Genomic DNA, 14182 nt, shown 5'->3' on the forward strand with positions numbered 1-14182 from the left:
ATTAAAGGTTGATATGTGTTTAAACTATTTAGAGTCCATCATTAAATCACATGTTAATTAATCATCACATTAAGAATATACATGAAGAACAAGATAAAATAACCAGACTTCTTTGATTTTAATGTTTCTTCTATTTATTCTCTCTGCTTTTTTTCACTTATATCCACTGTTTTATTGTCTCCTGGCCCTTTGCTTTCTATATTCATTAAATATTTTGTTACAACATACTAACTTATACAAACTCTAAAGTGTCTCAAAAGGAAAAAAATTATACAAAAAGAATAGTTTTGCTTTTATATTATTCCAAATTGGTTTCCTTGAGATTTAAAATAAGCATTTAGTAAATCAGTCTAATTCTTCACATTCCATTTCCAACTGATTAGCTATCACAAATGAAATGAAATAGAGCAAAGAGCTCATGACCACGGTCCTCAGCATATCTGTGATAAAGCGGACCCTGTCAATAGCATGCATTGCTTTGTAAAATATAATCTAAAATCAGGCACGTTAGTAAGTGTTTTAGTTTAGGTTTGATAGATCTGAAAAGTCACCACGAGCAAGACAACTCTTGTACAGGAAAACATAACTGTGGCGGGCTAACAGTTTCAGAGGTTTAGTCCTTTACAGTTATGTTGGGAAACATGGCAGTAGCCAGGCAGACATGGTGCTGGAGGAAGAGCTGAGAGATCCACATTTTAATCCATAGGCAGCAGAAGGAGACTGTGTGCCACACTGGGCATTGCTTGAGCATAGTAGACCTCAAATCCAGCTCCAACAATGGCACACTTCCTCAAGCAAGACCACACCTACTCTACAAGGTCAGATCTCTTTATAGTGCCACTCCCTGTGGGCCAAGCATTCAAAACACATGAGGTTTTGGAGCCATTCCTATTCAAACCACATTAAGTTGAAAACAATATTGTAGTCACAGAAAAGTATTATCTGGTAGAACAATAATATGGTTATCTTCATCATTCAAGAGACAATGTCTACTAAGAGAATTTATTAATTTGATAAATATTTGTTGAGTAATAAGGGATAATTAAAATAATTAAAAACCCATGGACTCTCTCTACGTAGGGGACATGCACATGGACAAATAATGATAGGCTTTATTTAAGATGGTGAAATCTGGAGAGTCATTTACCATGTAAAAAGTTTAGTTTTCGAAGGCTTTCCTGAGCAGATACATGTGTCTTCTCTGAACATTTGACAACTCACGTGACTGTTAGTACCTCAAGATTTTCTTCCATGTGGTATTCTCTCAGTTTTTTGAAACAATGGGTAGATCTGTGTACTAGGTTTTTTGTTGTTGTTGTTGTTGTTTTTAAAGAAAACCTCTGGCTTTCATGTGAATTTGCCAATTGATTCATTTTTATTTGGCCTGTTCTACATGAATCATAGCAATGATCTAATCATAGCTGTCCAATGTCCCTGTGCCCTGAGGCATGGAAACAGGAGAAAACACATTGTTGGTCTTGACATGATTCATAATTGGTTTTTTTTTTTTTTTTTTTTTTTTTTTTGAGGGTGGGAGTTGGTGTTAAACAAAATAGAAACTTGAAAGGAAGCAGAAAGTCACTAAGAAGCTTTTTCTTGGGGATATTTGAATTCAATTGTCTTCAAATTAGGGCGTGTTGAACTATTGATAGCGTTAACATTAAATGTTTTATGTTTCTTATTATCCATTATGCAATAACTTCATGTTTTTCCCATGCCTTGGTTAATGTATTTGTTTCATGAGAATATTTAAAATGAAAATGCTTGTTATTAAACAGGCATAGAAAAATTGGATGAAGGTATTTTTCCTTTTCAGGTAAATATTTGAAGCCTTCATCTGGAAGGCAGTTGACACCTCATTACTGCACTGCAGTTCAGCTCATTTGCACTCCTCACATATGTCTCTTCGGGCCTCTCACAGGGTGTGCATCTGTGGCCTGCTGGCAATGACCCATAATATGTATGAAAGATAAATGGTCCCAACTTAACTTATTTTCATTTGGGAAATAAGATCCTATCCCTCTCTTCTATGCATATTTGTTGCAAGTTAAAAAACACATTAGCACATTAAGAAGTTTAAAAAGCTATTTCGGCTTCAAGAATACCCAAAGCTTCTGGTAGAACCTAGAGAGTGTTTCTAGTTGGATTATCATATATTTGAATGTTAATAGTCTACTTTTTCATGGCAACTCAGTTTCCCCACATATTGCTGCTTTAAAGGACAAATTGTCAATGTGAGCTTATGTGGCAGAACACTGAGAAAATGATTGAGAAAATCTACATGATTTGTGGATTTTTTTCAAGAAACATATGAGAGACCTGACTTATTTTTAGTTTTGAATTGTAAACCATACATGGATTCTCTAACCAAATGTATGACATGAGGATTGGGCACAGGAATTGAGCAAAAATACCATTCTAGGATGCCTTTTGGATAAAACAGCCCAGGGTATTTTGGATACATTCATTATTTTTATTCTTTATTATTTTGATTATACTTTCTGGTACAGATGCTATGAGATAATATTTATATAAAGGGGAAGCTAATATTATACATAAGACTTGTGAGGCTATTGACAAGGTAAAGTAGAGATTTTATGTAATTAGTCATATTATTCAGTTTAAAACCTTCTGTAGGAGGGGGAAAAAGAGGAGTTTCTGGCTTGAGTTTGAAGACTACCTGTCAAAACTCATTAATTCCCCCAAATAATTGCTCAGCCCTTTGCTGTACACTTCCTGGAAGACAGAACATATGGTGCATCCCTCTTGATTCAAGTTTTTTTCAAGAAGAAAAACAATATATAAACGCAATTTTTCATATAGAATTTCCATTTCATACCATTCTTACTCAATTTTTTGTTCTTTCTGACATCACATTCAGAAAGTATTTCTCTGGCCTTGGTGGGTTGTTCTTTACAATGTGAGAGGCAGCTCTGAGAATAGTTCTCTTTGGTGTTGATGAATATCTATCCTTTTGTCTTAATTTTATGTTGTTCAGGTTTCTCCTTTTACCTTTACTATAGTCAAAGAACACACACAGAGGCTTCATAAAGTAGTAACACACACACACACACACACACAAACACAAGTTGGAGATGGAAGGTGAAACACAAATAAATGCGTAAGAGTGTAGGAAATCAATTGAACTTTCTGTTAGACTCTTTCCTATTTTTTCTGTAACAACCATGAACTTCCATATATGTATGTATGTATGTATATGAACTTGCGGGACTCAGGGAACTTAGAATGAGGGAATGCTTAAGGGTCTGAAAGTAGCTGCTTACCTATGTAATGAGAGTCATACAAAAAGGTGGTTTATATGTGTCTTAACTACTTTCCAATTGCTGTGACAAAGCGCCATGACCAAGATAACTTATAGAAGATGGAGTTTATTGGGGTCTTAAAGTTTCAGAGGATCAATCCATGGCCATCATGGCAGCAGGCAGGCAGGCATACCACTGGAACAGTAGCTGAGAGAGAGAGAGAGAGAGAGAGAGAGAGAGAGAGAGAGAGAGAGAGAGAGAGAGAGAGAGAGAGAGAACTATGTGGAAGTGGTGAGTACTTTTGAAACCTCAACCCCTGCTCCCCACAGTGAAATACTTCCTCCATGAAGGCCAAATCTCCTAACTGTTCCCAAACAATTTCCCCGTTGTGTGCCAAGCATTCAAATATTTGAGCCTATGAGGGCTGTTCTGTTTCAAACTACCATAACATATAAAGATATAGAAGGGAAGGCGGGAACTGGAAAATACAAGCGAGGGGATAGCAGTTGGCATGTAATATGAATAAATTCTAATAAAACAAAGCATAACTAAACAAAAAGAATATACTGTCAAAATGGAATCAATCTTTTCTTATCAGTGTGCAGCTCTGTAGGTAAAATAAGGACCCTCTACATTTTTATATGCATAAATATAAATGCATAAAGTAATTTTATCTCATTTGACAGTTTAATTTATTTAAATTATGTAACATTCTACTCGTATGCTTTTTTCAAAATCTCAACTTTATTTCATTATTTTGATATAAGACATTACTAATGTCCTCATATGCTTATTTCTCTGTTAGTCTCCTCTGAAAATATTTTTAAGATGATGTGCAATAATTTAGCATCTTCATGATAGAATAAGTGATAAGTTTTTCTCTCAGTTTAGATTTCACCTACATTTTGCAGTTTTTTCCTAAAAGCAACTTAAATATTCTTCAAATATTTTCATTTTCCATTTTAAAGGGACATCTGATCATAGTTCTCTGCTATTGTGTTTTAATGTCTTTGATCTGGCAGCTGTAAATATCTATTGCTTGCTGCACTAAGTGAACAATTTAAGTGATGCTATAACATGTGATCTCTTATTTGCATTCCATTGAAAAATGCAATTGAAATATCATGTATGCTTTGATCTTCAACATTGACTTATTGTCGATAAGGCTTGATCTAATCCATTAGGTAATCATGAAATTTGTTAATATATTGCTCAAGCATGCTCATATTCCACTGAGCACATGCTATTTTTATTTCAGTCTAACCTTTTCACGCACTTTGGAAGCTCATGTTGTTCTCTCCCTTAGTCTAGTTCCTCAGTCGTTTGTTTATGTCATGCCTTTGTTGTTCCCAAATTGTACAAAGAAACAAGAAAAATTGCAACTTATCTTTTTACTTCTGTGGCTTGGATGCTATGTAATGTAATGTGAATTTCATTATTCATGTATTTATTGTTGAATAGTCACAACATTGTAATTGAATAATAGATTTATTTCTGGAAAACAACATTTATTTATGTTGTTAGGACCCATGGCGTATTTATAGAGCATTTATGGGTAGCGAGGCCCTGGGTTGTACATAAATGATGTACAAGACCCTGAGATATGCATAAAGATGTACAAGATTACAGGTGTTAATCTAATTCTGATCACCCTGTAATGAAATATCATTTTTACTTACTTAGCCCAGAGTTCAATAAAATAAAAGTGCAGGCTATTTATCCTATCTTTGCTTCTATACAGTTGTTAGTATATTTTTAAGTGGCAATGAGAAAAGTTCACTCTTGGTAAAATAGGGGCAGAAAAATAAGTCAATGTGTGTTTGTGGCAGAATGATCACCAAGCACTTTGTATTTCTGAGTTGTTTAAGATTTACAATACACGTGATTACAAAGTTCAACATGCTGTTCCGGATTTCCCAGCTTGAGGTCTTCATAAAGATCATGTGTGTCTCCTCTGTTCAGCTGTTTACATTGTTATTGAGCATATTTTGTTTGTTCTAACTTTACATGAAATGACATTTATATTGTGTTTTCGCCAACAATTACTGTCTCACTCTGAACTTGGTTTTATGTAAAGATGAGATAGGAAAATACCTATCTTTTTAGTATAGGCCATTGTATTGAAATTCTCAATGGGTGCTTTACAGACTCTGACCTTTACATTAAACAGTAGCAATAAGTCTGTCTGACCTTCCTTTAAATTTTAATCTCCTTTATCTCTCACAATCCATCTTATTAAATCGCCTCTGGAACCTTTCGACTGGAACAGCTGTGGACATTCCTACACAGACTATTTTAATGTCTTTCCCAAAGGTGTTTTCCTGTCATAAGAGGTTTGTTTTATGGACATAAAAAATTTAGGCAGCCAAGAGAAGATCACAGACCACGAGTTGAATTACTTTGTCTCAAGGATAAGGGCATGTATTCAGCTAAACAAAATCCTATCCCTCTGAGTTTATGAAGAACTGATGTTTTGTACTAGAAGCATTGAAGCTGATATGTTTGAATTAGGAAGATATTTTCAGCAGGTTTTGACTGAAATGATCATTGTAACTTTTTTACTTAAAAATGAAGGAAGTACTGAAGATATATCACCAACCAACTAAAGCCAGAGCAGCATTCTCCCTAGGGAGGTTGTTTTAACTCAGAACAGTTGTCCAAACCTAATTTGTAGCTGAAAATTTAGGTTACTAGTTTAGTAATGGGGGAAAAAAGTGAAACTGAAAGAATGAAACTTTTGATTTCCCCCCTGCATCAAGTGTATCCCAGTCAAATAGTCAAATTAAGCATCAGAGTCTAGTCTTCCCCATGTAGGAACCAAAACACCACACTTCACTTTACTTTAAATAGTTCCAATCTGGTCATTTTTCTTTCATGAAAGCATTCAAAAGTTAATTTCTAGTTATTTTTGAATTTTTGGTTAAATTGCATAACTTATGTTTACTACTATAGCTATTTTTAAATGCATCTCATTAGTGCTAAAGATTTGTTCTTCTCATTGCACAAATTTCACTTCCTACCCATATTGCGAGCACCTTTGTATGCAGAACAGGTAAACTGAAGAGTAAGGGGTTTGTTTTATTTTTGTTAAATTAGTTTATTCACTTTACATCTGGACCCTAGCCCCCTCCCTCATCTTTCCCTGGTCCCTGCATCCCTCACTCCTTCCCTCCCTCTTCCTCCATCCTCCTTCCCATAGTCCTCAGAAAAGAGAAGTCCTGCTACCAACCCCAGCTCATCAAGTTAAATTAGGACTGAACTGGTCCTTCCCCTGAGGCCTGGTGGAGTCAGCCCCATCATAGGCAAGTGATCAAAAGCAAGGCAACAGAGCTCATGTCAGAGACAGCCCCTGCTCCCATTACCAGGGGACACACATGAAGCCTGAACTGCCCATCTGCTACATCTGTGTAGGCGACATTGGTCCAGTCGATGCATGGCCCTTGTTTGGTTCTTCAGGGTTTTGTTGTTGTCATTTATTCATTTAATCCAGAATGACCTAGGGTCTGGCAAGGTGATAGCTCATTTGCATATATCCTGCTGTTTTCAGGCTGACAAAGTCCAAAGTTCCCCTTCAGTTTTTGTAGCTTAGAGATTCTTCCTAACATCCCGAAGTTATACAAATGGAATTGGAGTTTGCAGATTTTAAAATTTCGCTTGGAAAAGAGAAATGTGCAGCATGGTATGTGTATGAAGGTCAGAGGATAACGGTGGAGAGCAAGTTCTCTCCTTCCATAGAGGATTCAGGAAAACTAACTAGGGTGGCGACACCAGCATCAAAATGGCATCCAAGCTTTACCTAAACCTAAACTTACAAGATTCCTGTGGACTTGGGTGGGAGAGGGTTCTGGCTATACAGCTGCCATCTGAGACAGACCGGTTTCAGCTGATTTTCTGTTGTTCTGTTAATAAATTTACTAATGTGTATGGGAAAAAGAAAAAAGCACTGCCAATAAAATCTAGTACACTTGAGAATGAAGTATTAATATTAAATATAAAGAAATTCAGAAATTAAGTAATTTTAAAAAACTATAGCAATGTTGTTTGATTATTTACCTTAGTAAAATTATAAATTGTTTCCCCACATAATACAGTTCAATGTAAATTTAAGCTCTACTTAATTGTTGAAAACTGTTATATCCATTTTCCAATGAAATATAGGCTGCATGGATTAACTTTATTCTGTCATAGATTGATTTATTTTCTTTAGAAAATGTTAATACTGAGATATCAAAACAAAGTTAATTATTAATGGATTTTATCCACAGGAAAAATTTGTTTGTTTTCAAAGATAAATTATATTTTTAAATTTCATTTGAATCTTAATACTACAAACAACGTTTACATTAGTAACAAAGAAAATTCAAGGATTTTTATTCACTCAATTAATAAAAATTGAGACTCTTTTTTTCTCTTGATTTTATATCCCGACAATATATCCTGATTATACTTTTCCCCCTTCTAGTCTTCTCACTCCCCACCCCTTGCAGGATCCAATAATCCCTTTTCTGTCTGTCATTAGAAAACAGCAGGTTTCTAAGAGATAACAAGGGTGACAAAATAAAATATAAATACGATAATGCAAAAAGTATCACATCTAGATCTGGGAAGGGGTTTAAAGTTTACCTCCTGTATTGTCCTTGGCTGGTGCCTTAGTTTGAGCGGGACCCCTGGGCCCAAATCTGCCTATCATATTGTTCTACTTGTAGATTTCTAGGACCATCTGTATCCTTTTATTTTGCTATTCTCCCATGCGTCTCTCATTTAGAGTCGGTGCCTCACATTTCACCATGTCCCCTGGAGGGGGAGACCTGGTGACACTCAGAGGAAGGACAGCAAGTAGCCAAGAAGAGACTTGATACCCTATGAGAATATACAGGGGGACGTAATCCCCCTCAGGAACAGTCATAGGGGAGGGGAATAATGGGAAAATGGGGGGGGGGGAATGGGAGGATACAAGGGATGGGACAAACATTGAGATGTAACAAGAATAAATTAATTAAAAAAAAAAAAAAGTATCACATCTAGTCTGGACAACCATTAGGAGGAAAAGAGCCCCAAGGGAAGGTATAAGAATCAGAGACCCGCCCATTCACACTGTTAAGAATTCCATCAAAATAATAAACTAAATGCTATACATATGCAGAGAACATGGTGCACTCCTCTGTCTGCCCTGTGCTTGCTGCTACAGTCTTTGTGAATTCAGATCAGCCTTGTTCACTTGAATCAGAAGGCCTTGTTCTCCTGGTACCCTCCATCCCCTCTGGCTCTCATACTTTTTCCACCTCCACTTCCACAGGATGCCCTGAATATCAGAGTTGCTTTGATTTGCATTTCCATGATGACTAAGGACATTGAAGTACATGTTTGATATCTAATTTCTTGAGTTCCTTATATATTTTGTATACAAGTCTTCTATCATATGTGGAATTGGCAAAGATCTTCTCTTTTGTAGGCTGCCACTTTCTATAAATGATGGTATTCTTTGCTTTACAAAGCTTTTAGGCCTCTTGAGAACCATTTGTTAATTGTTGATATTAGTGCCTACAATGTTGGTGTTCTGTTCAAGAAGTCTTCTCCTGTGGCAATGAGTTCAAAGCTATTTACTACTTTCTCTTCTATCTAGTTCAGTGTATATAGTTTCACATTTAGGTCTTTGAGAAATTTGAACTTGAGTGTTGTGCAGGGTGATAAGTATGGATCTATTTGTGTTCTCTTACATGCAGTTTAAACGACACATTTTTTCAAGAGCCTGTCTTTTTTTTTTTTTTTTTTTTTTTTCCCCTCTAATGTGTATTTTTGGCTTCTTTATGAAAAATCAGGTGTCCATAGGTGTATGGTTTTATGTCTGGGAATACAACTCAATTCTATTGATCAACCTGTCTATTTTCATGCTACTACTGTGTGGGTTTTCTTACTCTTGTTTTGTTAGATTTGAGATTGGGAATGATGAGACACCTGGCAGTTCTTTTGTTATTCAGGATTGTTTTAGCTATCCTGGGTTTTTTGTTTATCGTTATGAAGTGGAGATTGTCCTTTCAAAGTTTGTGAAGAATTGTGTTGGAATTTTGCTGAGGCTTTTATTGAATATGGTAGGATGGCCATTTTTTACTATGTTAATCCTACTGATGTATGAGCATATGAGAGTTTTCGAACTTCTTGTATCTTCCTTAATTTCTTTTCTCAAAAACTTGAGGTTTTTATCATACAAGTGTTTCACTTACTTGATTAGAATTGCCCAACGTTATTTTATGTTATTTGAGGTTATTGTGAAAGAAGAAATGTTTTCCTGACTTCTTCTCTAGTCTATTTATTATTCTTCTATAAGAAGCCTACTGTTTTTTTGGTTTTTTTTTTTTTTTTTTTTTTTTTTTTTTTTTTTTGAGTCAATTTTGTGTCCAGCTGTCAGAGTTCCCAGGTGAAATTTTTGTGTAGTTTATGTTTTCTATTATATCATGTGCAGAAATGATACTTTGACATATTCCTTTCCAATTTGTATATACTTGATCTCTATCAGCTGTCTTATTTCTCTCGGCAAGACCCCAAGTACTATGTTGACTAAGTATGTATGGAGAGAGTAGACAATCTTATCTTGTTCTTGATTTTAGAGGAATGGCTTTGAGTTTCTCTCCATTTAATTTGATGTTGGCTATGATCTTGCTGGAAACTACTTTTCCTGTGTTTAAGTGAGTCAATCCTGCAAGGAATTTTATCATTAAGTGGTGTTAGATGGTATTAAAGGCCTTTTTTTTTTTTTTCATATAATGAGATGATCATGTGTATTTATTGAATTTTGTGTATTGAAATATCCCTGCATCTCTGGGAGACCAACTTGATAATGTTTGTTGACCTTTTTTTTTAAAATGTGTTCTTAGATTCAATTTGGAAATATTTTATTGTTTTGCGTCTATTTTGTGATGGAAATTAGTCTGTAATTTTCTTTGTTGAGTTTATATGATTTGGGTGGTAGGGTGACTGTAGCCTCATAAACTTAATTGATCATTGCTTCCTCTGTTTGCATTTTGGGGAACAATGAGCATTGGCACTAGCTCTTCTTTGAAACTCTGATACAAATTTTTAAAAATCATCTTGTTCATGGCTTTTTTTTTTTTTTTTAAGTTGGAAGACTTTTAATGAATGCTTCTCTTTCAATAGGAGTTTATAGGTCAGCCTGTATTACTTATCCAATCTTGATTTCACTTTGGAACTGGCCTCTATCAAGAAAACTATCCACTTATTTACTAACTCAAATTTTGTGGAGCACAGGTTTTTAAAGTATGTCTTTTTGATATTTTTGGATTTCCTTGGTGTCCGCTTTTTAATTGTTGATTTTGCTGAGCCAGATATTCTCTCTCATATTTAAGTTTGGATAAGTTAAGTCTATCTTGTTGATTTTCTCAAAAACCAAAAGTTTGTTTCATTTTTTTTGTTTTGTTTTTGTTTTTTGTATCATTCTCTTTCTTACTTATGTATTGATTCCAGCCTCGAGCTTGAATATTTCTTTCAGTCTACTCCTCCTAGAGGTGATTACTTCTTTTTGCCCTAGAGATTTCAGATGTGCTGGTAAAATCTGTTATATCATTCTAGTTTTTTACTGTAAGCACTTGGTGCTTTGAACTTTACTCTTAACGTTGCTTTTATTGTATCCCCTAAGTTTGAGTATTCTCTGTATTCCTTTTTATAGACTCCAATAGAATTTATCTAATTTCTTTCTTTTTTTTTTTTTTCTGCCTTTTTTCATTCAGTAGCAAGTTGTTTAATTTTCATGAATTTGTAAGCTTTCTGGTGGAAAGTTTTTTCTGTTGTTGTTGATTATTAGCTTTAATCAGTGGTGACATATTATGATTCAGGGAATCATTTCAGTTTTCTTGTATCTATTGAAACGTGCTTTTTTGTCCAAGTACATGGTCTGTTCGGGAAAAAGTTCTTGAGGTACAGAGAAGAAGGTATATTCTTTTGTGTTTGGATAAAATATTCTGTAAATATCTGTTACCTTCATTTGGTTTTACAACATTTCTAAATTTCAATATTTTTCTTTTTAGTTTTGTCTGTATAACCTGTTCACAGGTGATAGAAAGGTACTGAAGTCTCCTACTATCAGTGTGTAAAGATCAAATGTGTTATTTAAGTTGTAGTAGTGTTTCTCTTACAAACTTGAGTGCCTGTGTGTTTGGGGCATTGATGTTAAGAAAACAAATGTTATCTTGGTAATTTTTTTCCTTTGATGAGTCTATGGAGTCTTTCACTATCTCTTTTGATTAGTTTTGATATGAAGTCTATTTTGTTACATATTAAAATAGCTATATCAGCTTCCTTCTTAGGTTTATTTGTTTAGAGTATCTTTTTCCAATCCTTTATCCTGAGATGCTATTAAGGTATGTTTCTTGCATGCAGGAGAAAGATGGATCCTACTTTTTATCCATTCTGTTATTGAGAAAGATCAATGACCAATAATTTTTGCTTGCTTTTATTTTGTTTTTGTTGTTAGTGGTGGTGATGGTGATGTTGATGGTGTGTGTGTGTGTGTGTGTGTGTGTGTGTGTGTGTGTGGTGTGTTGGCTTCTCTTCTTTTAATTTTGCTGGTATGAGATTGTTTATTGCCTTTGTTTTCATGGGGGTAGCTAACCTCCTTAGGTAAGAGTTTTCCTTCTAGAATCTTCTGTAGGGCTGAATTTGTGAATGTATACTATTTAAATTTAGCTTCATCATGTAATATCTTATATTTTTATCTGTGGTGATAGAAAGTTTTGCTGGCTATAGTAATCTTGCCTAACATCTGTGGTCTCTTAGAGTCTGAAGCACATTTTTCCTGGCTGTTCTGGCTTTTAGTGTCTCCATTGAGAAACAGGTATGATTCTAAAAGTTCTGCCTTTATATGTTACTTAGTGTTTTTCCTTTGCTGCTTCTAATATTCTGTCTTAGTTCTGGATATTTAGTGTTTTGATTATTATGTGCTAAGGGGACTTTATTTAATGGTCTAATCTTTTTGTGTTTTTGTATGTCTTTTGTACCTTTATAAGCATGGAGAATTTTTTCTATGGTTTTATTGAAAATATATTCTGGGCTTATGAGCTGAGATTTTTTTTTAACATATTTTTATTGAAAAATAAAATAATTCATATTACATCTCATTTTCTATCCCATCCCATACATCCTCCCATTCCTCCCTCCCTCCCACTTTCACCCCAATCCCCTTCCCTATGACTGTGACCGAGGGGGCCCTCATCCCCCTGAATATGGTGCTAGAGTATCAAGTCTCTTCTTGGTAGTCCGCTATCCTTCCTCCGAGTGCCATTGGGCCTCCCCCACAAAAGGACATGGCTAAATATGGGGCACCAGAGATCCTGTGAAAGTCAGTCCCCAGTCTCCACTAACTGTGGAGAATGTTCTGTCCCATGGTTAGATCTGGATAGGGGTTTGATGATGACTGCACGTTTTGTCCTTGGTTGGTGCTTTTGATCAAGCAGAACCCCTGGGCTCAGATCCACCCATCATAATGTTCCTCTTGTAGGTTTCTAGGACCCTCTGGATCCACCTACTTCCCTATCCCCTATATTTTTATGAGCTGAGATTCTTATTCTTCTTCTGTTGTTCTTAGATTTGGCCTTTTCATAGTGTCCCAGATTTTCTGCATGCTTTCTATCAGTAGTTTGTGGGGGCTGCTTTGTTTTGTTGTTATTTCGTCTTTTTTTGTCTTTTTATGTACACTTAACATTTTCTTTGGTGAATGTATCCATTTTTTTTCCTATATCATCTTCAACGAACTTGCTTCTCTAGTTCTTGTTTGAGCTCCTAAATTTTAATTTTTAGAATCCCTTAAGTTTGGGTCTTCTTTATTGATTTTATTTTCATACCTTGAAATTTCTTCCACCACTTGTATGTGCTTTGTTTGGATTTCTTTAAGTTATTTATTAATTTCCTTTTTAAGGGCCTGCATACATGTATTTTTAAGTTCTTTCTCTTGTGCTTCAGCTATTTTAGAATATTCATGGCAAGCTTTATTAGTATATCTGGGATCTAGTTGAGACATATTGCCCTTGAAGTTATTGATTGTATTCTTGCATTGGTGTTTAGGCATATGGGATTGTGATGACTATAGGTCTAGGTACTGATTTCTGGATTTGTCTTTGTTTGGTGGGTGTTTTGTTCCTTGGTTTCTGTTTCCTCTCTAGATCTCTAGACTTTTATGATTGCGTGTTATGTGGTAGGAAACTTTTTTTGTAACTAAGAGCTGTGGCCACTGGGGATTCCAGTTTAAATGTGTTTCTGGGTATTGGGAACTGACATTTAGGAATGGGAATAGACTAAGCATCTGAAGGTATTCACAGGAGGATGGAATACAGTGTGTCCAACCACGATCTGCTCATTTCTCTCTTTCTGAAATGTGAAATGTCTTCCCTGACCAGTGAAGAGAGTTCGCCATAGAGGATCTGCTCATGTTAAGAATCAGATTGGGGATATTAGATCTAGAGGGATTAGCAGGAATTGACTGGTAGAATTGGGTGCTGGGATGAAGCAGCAAGTAGCGAGTTGGAGGCTAAAAGGGAGAAGATCTGTGGGACCCATTGGAGTAGTGGACACAGGGGTAAGAATGGCTATGAAAGGTGTTCTGTTGCAAATACAGGGATGAGACTATGCAACGAGGTTTGGAGGGAACTGTGAAAGTCTTCAGTTAGCTTAACTGCTTTCCTTGACTGCTCAATGAGTTTATTCATAAAGACTGTCTCCTGGTTTTGAAGACTGGGATACTGAGATGAGTTGAAGGATGGTTGGAATAGATACTTATGACCTGTTGGCGATGGAGTCATAGAAGAAAGAGAGACTATAGCAGTTGTTCTGTTATAAAATCCATGATGAGACTCAGGAAATTGGGACTGGAGGAGCTGAGGGCAAGGTGAATATTTGCAGTCAAACTATCTTTT

At 35.5% G+C, this 14182-nt stretch overlaps 1 protein-coding gene across 1 annotated transcript in view; it reads left to right on the plus strand.

Moving 5' to 3' along the window:
* Positions 1-14182, plus strand: part of Lrp1b (LDL receptor related protein 1B) — a 1950158-nt gene that overhangs the window by 1289887 nt on the left and 646089 nt on the right. The window lies entirely within an intron of this gene.

The sequence above is a fragment of the Acomys russatus genome, chromosome 24 (assembly GCF_903995435.1).
Source record: "Acomys russatus chromosome 24, mAcoRus1.1, whole genome shotgun sequence".
Lineage (NCBI taxonomy): Eukaryota > Metazoa > Chordata > Mammalia > Rodentia > Muridae > Acomys > Acomys russatus.